Genomic DNA, 8,884 nt, shown 5'->3' on the forward strand with positions numbered 1-8,884 from the left:
CCTACAGTGCTTCACATTCATAACTAATATAGTGCTCATTATACATTTGTGCAGAAATACATGTGCAATAATGCATTTTGATTGAGGTGTACGAGTACATGTGATAATCATTAAATGTGACACAATACAATCAGGAGTTTATTTACTTCACACTAGCTACGCATAGGGATACGCGCTGTAAGGGCAGAACACTACCGGTCCAGCTCCGACCTACACACAGAGTTAGCAACTAGTCAATGAAGAAAGTCAAGATATTTCAATCAAGAGTTAGTACAGTCTGCGTTATGATGCAGTATACATCTATGAAAGTATAGTGGTTAGTGAATACAAATACAAATACACTAACAACAGCATCACAGCAGCGAGTGCTATCACCACCCATGGGCCGTTCTGACTCCACCTGAACACACAAGAGAGACACAAAACAGGACATCATTAGTTAGAACATCATTTTGGCAAAATAGCAAGTGAACAGACTTCAGTCATCATCTCCTGATCGATCATGTGTAAATGCTTTGGACAGTAGAAACGGAAGTTGACTTGCATTGGTTTTCAGTAGAAAATACAACACCTCTCCTTTGTTTTAACAACCCATTTTCTTTCACACATTTTCACAATTACGTTGGCGAGAGATGAACAATAGTCACACTGAGGTAAAATAGCATTTTGGGGGTTCTCAAAAATATTGAAAATATGCTATTATTGCCATGCATTTCTATTCCTGTATATTCATCATCATTGATCATGCGTAAAATTAGGGTATTATTGATGTATGATTGTTATTACTAATTCACTTTAATTAAGAAACCAGCATGTATTCTATTATTGCCACCACCATCCATGTGTGGGGGGAATTTAGCCAGCAATACCACTGCAGAAATGTATTACAAATACAAATTAAGCAATTGTGTTTGTATTACAAGTAAGTACTCTTATATTCACTGTTGGGTAAAATAAAAAGTATTTCTTTAGCACACAATGAACATACTCAAGTAAAGTACAATGACTTCAAAATAAACGTAATAGCTGCATTATCATTATTATGTTTAAAAGATGCTGTTTCAGGCTAATTCACTGATAAAGTGACTCTTTTAGGATGCATTTGGTCATCTCTATGCAAATCTTGCTGCTTCAGATTGATGAGAAGAATTCTTTAATTAATTGAAACGTTGATTATACACAATATATTTATAATCATATATGGTGGTCAAATAAGGTTTTTAAACCCTGAAAACGAACTCTGGTTATTTTTTTCCTGTTCATTTTATTTCCTTATGGCTTGATTTATGTTTGCAAGAACAATTAGGCGCCGCACTTTGCTATCCACGTCACACAATATGGTCTTGAGGTAGAAGTGAAACTTCCTCAAGACTTTGAGCAATTTAAGTGATTAGCATTTCTGAAACGTTATCACACTGATAGCAGCTCCACTCATCAATTTGTCTGCACTGCGCTTTTCCACTGCTCCATCCAAAATATTAATAAAAAGACAGATATAAATATCAGATAGATGATGAGGAGTTATCAGTGAGTAATACACTTTCCTTATCTTTACTTCTATCCACCTTTGGTCTTTTTTTACGGCTGAATAAATGAACATCCCAAAAATATTGACATTCTTTGCATATTAATGCATAAAAATGAAGTGCAACAAAAAAAACCCTCACCTAATGTGTTGCAGAATGTATTCAGGCTGTACATTATTAACTGGAGGTAGCAGCAGGTGAGAGTTATGCAGTATTCATTTTTAAACTGGTCCACTTAATTATCCTTCTGCTTCTCATATTCATCCAGCACACATCAGTAACTAATGTGCCAGATGATTAGAGGTTGTGATGAAGTGATGTGCTATGTGCTCATATCGTTTTGTTTAGTGTGTCTACTCTTCATAAAGTATAAAAACTCATCAGCAACTGGTATAAATATGATGGTACAGCTTTAACTCAGTTGTACTGTGCATATTGTCATTTTACTGAGTTTGAAGACAATTATTTATATTGCTTAGTAACTTCCCATAATACAGTGTATTCACAAAGGATATCTATATAGCCACATCAATGTAGAATCTCTGTATGTGATCATAAGTGGCCTGGAATTCATTATATATCCTCTTATCACCTTATGAATCAAGTCCTTATACATAAATAACAAAATACATTGGCTCCCAAAATTACCTACATGAGCACTGTCACAAAACATAAAGTAAAATAAGGTAAAGTTTAGTTTTGGTACTCTCTCGTGCATTAACTTTTTCTCACACTATAACCCAGTCTGAAATCTCTTTGTGATACCGAACCTTGGGGTACATTAAATAACACTGACTTTGGCTTTTCAATGGGATAAAATAAACCACTTGGTTCTTTGTACTAAAATGCAGTCTCTAATAATTAGACATGTGAGCGCTCTGGAGCAAAGACTCTACACTTTAAAGTATGAACTCTTATGCTGCAGTTACCTGGCGACGGGCGTGCTTGAGTTGTCTACAGAAGAGGCCCGACTCCTCCGCTGGTTGTTCTTAACCTAAGCACCACAAAAGGGACAAAGGGGTCAGAAAAAAACCCAATTCATTTTCAGATGTTCCTGTACTATTTTGCCTTTTTCTTGTGAATTATTGATAATTTTTGTATATACACTTTTTGTGTACCTTTTGTATATATATATAAAAGAAAATCAGTAATTTTACTTAAATACTTTTAACCCCAAGTAATGTAGTTCACTGTATTTCAAGTCACACCTATTACAGAGTAGAAGTCACTTGACAAAGTCTTTATGAGAATGGAACAAAAGCCAAATGAGCAGATGCAGCAGAGAATAAGTTTCTGGTGTGTCAGTGGAAAAGTTACTGTTCAATGTGTGCGTTCCCTGGCCGAGTGTCAGGCCGATGTGACGGGTGTGGAAAAGCGGTAAACAGTACATAAATGCACAACAATGCAGTCAAATTAAGGATCAAATCATTATGAGGTACTATTATGGTTAAAATTGTAGTATCTTGGCATAGTTTAAAAAGGTTGCATCTGCTTTAATTAAACACTGATTCAATACACCAGCTGGCGAGAGCACACTAATGTGCAATATTCACTTTTTATAATTTGTGCAATTATCACTGCCATGTGCAATATTCACTTTTACAACTTTTTATCAACCACTTTGTACTTATATTATTTTTATTCTATTTCATTCTATTTAACTATTGTGTACTCGCCACTTTACTTCATATGTTATTTTGCTGTAAAAAGGTCAATTTCCCCGTTGTGGGACAAATAAAGGATTTCTGATTCTGATTCTGAAAGACCACCACACAATGCTAAATGAGTAGCGTAACGCAGTAATGCTACCTCAGAGTACATTTTATCTGCCTTTTTAGTTTGATCAAAGTTGTTTATTGAACAAGTGCTTTTTCTTGACTAAAATATACTTGAAGTAACAGTACTTTTACTTAAGTATGACCTTCCTGCTCTGAGCAATTGTGAAACACATAATAGGAAAATAAATAATTGTTATATTGTACAGCTCTGCGTTGTCTTTTTTGGTGATGTTTTATTCTGCTGTTGACTCTATAAGTAGTGGCAGGTTGTTTAATTTATGTGGCTTAATAATATTTGTTGCATCCTCCGTGTTGTCTGTATACTTTTTATTTATTGTCTGCCATTTTTTATATATTGTCTGAATTTTGTCTCTTTTCTAGTTAATTATTTTAAAGTTATACAGTGATAATTGATAATCAGTTGTTTGCACAGGCTGCAAAATGTCATCTAGAGAAATGGAACTTATTGTTGGTTTGGACATAAGGGCGCATGTTGGTCGTTGACATTTAATGCAATTTTTACACAACATTTATTGTTACTTGAGTAAAACGCCTTTAAAATAAGAGTATTTCTTTTTTAGTATGACATTTTAGCAGTGACAAGGGTTCAGAAGTACACATATCTTTATGTTTAGGGGTCACAAGTCAAAAAGGTTGGGTACAAATGCTCTGAGCAATTGAAAAACAAATAATGGAAGGTACAGTCAATGTTCATTTTAATATGTATGTACTTACATAAGTTAGATCATAAGTTTGATCATCATACACCACAACTCCATTCAAACCAGTAGGGTCGGTCTCACACTGGACCTAGGAAAGGAATGATAATAAACAGGGAGCAGGATAATACATTTATTTAGTCTTAATTCAAAATAACCAATATTTCAGAGTTAAATGTAAAGTCTGCAATGTCAAATATGTTTATAATTTGTGAGTGTGTGTGTGTGTGTGTGTGTGTGTGTGTGTGTGTGTGTGTGTGTGTGTGTGTGTGTGTGTGTTTGCATGTAATAGAAATGTTGGAGTACAACATGTGGGTCAGAAGAGAGAAATACTTATCCTCACTGAAAGAGACAACTCCCCCAGTTGGATGATATGAACCTGAGTGTAAAATAGCGGGACAATGATACTGTATATTAGAAAGTTTGTTGTTTGACATTAACATTTAACTTCCTAAACTCTGCCTGACAAATTGATGAGCCAATTTTTACAATAACTCAAGAAGAGATAAAGAGAAACAATCTTATTAGAAAACCAACAGTTAAAAACGTAGGCCTACTGGGTAATACAATAGTATAAAACCCATTGTTCCACGATGACTGCTAAATAAAAGCTCCTGGTTTAGGCTTGAGAGTGATGTTGCTTGATTTCTTTAACGTAAATATGATCTTAAATTCCACCATTTTGGAATCCAGTCTCCATTTGACACGACGGAAAAATGACAATAGAGAGACATCTCGCCAATGTAATGTACCGTGCAAATAAAATACATTGTCCTCATTGACTGTAGTCTAACTAGAAAAGCCAGTTTCTTAATTTAAGAGCAGTCATAAAAAGAATAGATTCATGCCGCTTTCATCGCTCACCAATAAAAAGGCTATGCTAACATGCTATGCTAATAAGCTAAAATAAAGAACATGTTTACTTTACTGCTATCGTGTCAGTAAGTATAGGCATGGACACACATTTTAAACAATTAGATAACACCAATAACCTTACCATTTTAGTGGTTGTACAACTAGGTCTTTAAGACGTCAGTGGACTATCTTCTTTTGCCGACCAACGTCAATACGTCACTGCTGCTCTATCTACAACGCGAGACAACGCGAGACAGCGTGGAGACAACGCAGGATAACGCAAGACAAAGCCTCTCCTGGCGTTCACAAAACTAAATTCAATTCAGTTTCTTTTTCAGTTTGTGGGTTGAATTGGATGAACAATATACAACTTTAAGATCAGGTTTGTCAATGTACTAAATAAATGAAACTTTTGCGTTACTTCTGGCAGGGAAGTGAAACTCATTTAGAATCACTGATATCATTGTTAGACTGTATTGACAGTGTCCTACAAGTGTACCAGGTGGCATTTATACGTTTGCAGTTATGCAAAGCTCTAATGTCCATGCATGTTAACAACCATCTATGATTCTGAACCATTATGTGTTCCTCGCATCGTCATTCCTGATCAAATTCTTTCAGGGCAAGTGTGCCGGTAGCTCACCCAGTAGCACAGGTGACTCATATACAAAGGCTGAGTCATTGCCACCGTGGTTCAAGTCCGACCCATGGCCATTTGCTGTATGTCCTTCCCCTTCTCTCTCTTCCCCTTTCACAATCTACACTTCTCTCTCTGTCATTAAAGGCAAAAAAATCTTTGCCTTTTTTTGCCACAAATTTAACTCTATAATCATTTGCAATAAATGGTCAATTCCTTAATATAAGTGACTCTAACTAAAATTTAAGGAAAATACACCTCTTAAGAAATAAAAACGATCTACTAAAAGTCACAAAAGAATTGCACCTTACCTGGGATGATGAGTTGTGGTGACCATCATCTTTCACTTCAACAGAGTCAACTTTGTAATGTTGCTGCTCCCTCAGTTGTGTTAACTTTTAACTTTTGCATTGTCACTTTCGCAGCATCAAGTCAATGCTTTGGAGCATTGACGGGATTCAGGATGATTTCATGAAAGATGCAGTTGAGTGCTGAGGCGAACTTCAAGCAACCGAGAGCGATCCCCTCTCAAATACAAAGAACTGTAGTATCCACATTCATAGTCCACTCCATTTGGTCCCATGTCTGCATGAAAATGAGGAGAGATTTGTTTTAACTTGCTTCTAGAATCCTTTAACCCCTTCTCACGCTGAACCAACCCAGTTAGTTGTTCTGGTTTGACTGAAACTGGCTGGTTGACTAATGGAACCTGTGTTGTTCATGCATGTGTTGACATATCATTCAGACCTAGGATTCATCGTCAGGAGAATTCACATGCACCACCCTATCAACTGAACACTCCCTAATGCCCCATTAGTAGATGCAACTAGTTACATCTGTACTTACATCTGCTGGATGTAAATATAGTTTTTTGTATATAAGCTGTAAGAGGACACTTTCACATCATCATTGTCAACATAGAATTTCCATTGAAGCAGCCTATCCTAGGCAATTACAATATAGGCAAAGGCAATATACATAAAATGTAAATGGCTTACCTTAATTTGCATTGTCAATGTTTGTCTAACAACCTCACCTCTTGGCAGTGCTCTTTATACTCTCTCTTTGGCTAAACCGGTTCCACTCCTAGTGCTGAAAGAATACCTGTAAGAGTTATTTCCTGTTGCTATCTTCTTGCTCTCTGTACTGTTTGTCCTAACATTTTGAGAATCCAAAGATAACTGTACAAAAGGAGAATAGGTTGATTATCTACAACACGGAACACTAACAGGCGGACCGCGGTCCGAGTCCGGACCCAGACGCATACCTGTCAACCCTCCCGTTTTTCCCGGGATTATCCCGTATTTTTCCTTCTATCCCGTTTTCCTCCTGTTTAAAATTTCCCCCGTAATCATCCCGTATTTGTAACCTTTCAATGCCTAATTTTAAAAAGTGTACAGTGGCCTCCGATAGAGCAGGTGGCAGTATTATGACATGAGCTGAAAAACGTTATCCGCCAGAAAACACACAGAAGAAGAAAACAGGAACAATAACACAGAAGAAGACGAAAAGAGATGGTTGAGTCACAGTGAACGGGAGATAGATGGAGATGCAGTTGTACCTTCCAAAAAAGTTAAAACTTTATGCAAGTACCTGCCAAATGAGAGGAGACCTTCCCTTATTGAATAAAAAAGCAGAGTCGGGCAAACTCATGCTTTTTGTAAAGTGTGCCATTCAGATGTTAGCATCGCACACGGCGGAAAAAAGCGATGTTCACCAGCATGAATAATCATCCAAGCACAAGCACAAGCACGCCCAAGAGGCACAAAAACATTCACTGTCTATGACTTCATTTGTGACAAGAACTGTGATGGAGGCAGACCAAGTGACCAAAGCTGAAGGAAAGATGTCGATGCTTTGCGTTAAAAATAATGTAGCCTTCAGCTTCTGCGATGATTTCAGTCGCAGTGTCGCGGACATGTTTCCCGACTCTGACATCGCAAGGAAGTCCTCGTCGGGGGAAACAAAAGCCACACAACTCATCCATCATCAAATACATTGATGATAATAACTAATAAATAAAATACATACATTTTATAAACATGTCTGTACAAGTAATACATAGGGCTTACTTTAAATAAACATGTATTTCCTGAATGTATATACCCGTCCCTTATGTGTTTACATTTACATTACATGGGTATAATATGGGCGGAGTCCGCCAAAGAATTTCTCTTATTTTGAAATTCCAATGTTGACAGGTATGCCCAGACGCCGACCTATACGGACCCGGATATTTTTTTAGCTTTGCGCATTCACATTCGCTCCGCTCTGTATCTCAAAGGGCGGCGCTTCGCACACACCTACACACACAAACAGAGGGGAGGAAAGGAGAGGAGTGAACTAGAGAATCACCGCACTCGTTTTTACGGCACTGGTTTAGCGGTTCAGGAAACTCACAGACCAATTACATGCGAGTTAAGCCATCCCATGTGATGCTATGCAGGCAATCAAATCTGTGCATTCCAACTGGCAAACATTGCGACTCTAAAGTGTATACAGACAGATGAGAGACGAGAGACAGACGGAAAGATGACTTAGCGATACAGGGAGAGAAGACTGAGAAAGGGAGAGAAACACTGACGAAGACACGAGTGAGCGGCAGACAGGGAGAGAAAAGCATCTACTCATGGCGCTCTCCAAGTAGAGAAAAGTCAACAGAGCTTTCAACCCAGAATGGACAGACTCATTCATGTTCATCCTTCCCACTGGGAGCACAACATCTGTGTCTCATCTGCTCAGAGACCGTGGTGCTCATTAAAAGTGGTGATGTGAAACGCCACTATGAGACAAAGCACAACGTTTTTGACCAAACATATCCACTCAAGTCTGAACTGAGGGCACAGAAAATAAGCACTCAGAGCCCAATGTGATTTTGATTTGTGACAAAATAAAGCAAATAGGCCACCTGTCAGCATTATCAGCCACAGAGAACAGTTTAACTCAGGATGTGCTAGCCTGGGTTAAACTGTTCAATTGTTAATATGTGTTGAGACTGATTTATTCTAACATTGGTTGAGAGTTAAATCAAGATGTGAAACCATTAAAGAAAAAGGGAAACTCAAGCTGCTGCTACTTTATTTTATTTCTCTAAGATTAAGCACTTTATTTTAAAATGCACAATTTTTCAAAAGCTATTTTATTTATTTTCTCAATTTTATTTTTAAATGCAGCCCGAGAAGAACATTATACATATCTACAGTAATATATATATATCTGCATAGTTCAATGTTAAGTCACAATAAATATTGTCTAAATGTTTTTAAATTGAACTTTCTTTATTAGATTTGACAGTCAGTTGTTGATGACGTGCAGACGTTGATCCAGCTACTAGGCTGCTTCAATATATATCACACTAATTCATAACGC

General features: G+C 37.2%; 1 long non-coding RNA gene across 1 annotated transcript; it reads right to left on the reverse strand.

The window, feature by feature from the left end:
- Positions 1-225: 225 nt before the first annotated feature.
- Positions 226-4,167, reverse strand: LOC115023142 (uncharacterized). The gene is made up of 3 exons (XR_003833976.1): positions 4,040-4,167; positions 2,456-2,520; positions 226-400 (listed from the first exon to the last, which is right to left on the reverse strand). It is a non-coding gene; the product is annotated as an uncharacterized LOC115023142 (long non-coding RNA).
- Between the last annotated feature and the right edge of the window lie 4,717 nt (positions 4,168-8,884).

Source organism: Cottoperca gobio, chromosome 17 (genome assembly GCF_900634415.1).
Source record: "Cottoperca gobio chromosome 17, fCotGob3.1, whole genome shotgun sequence".
Lineage (NCBI taxonomy): Eukaryota > Metazoa > Chordata > Actinopteri > Perciformes > Bovichtidae > Cottoperca > Cottoperca gobio.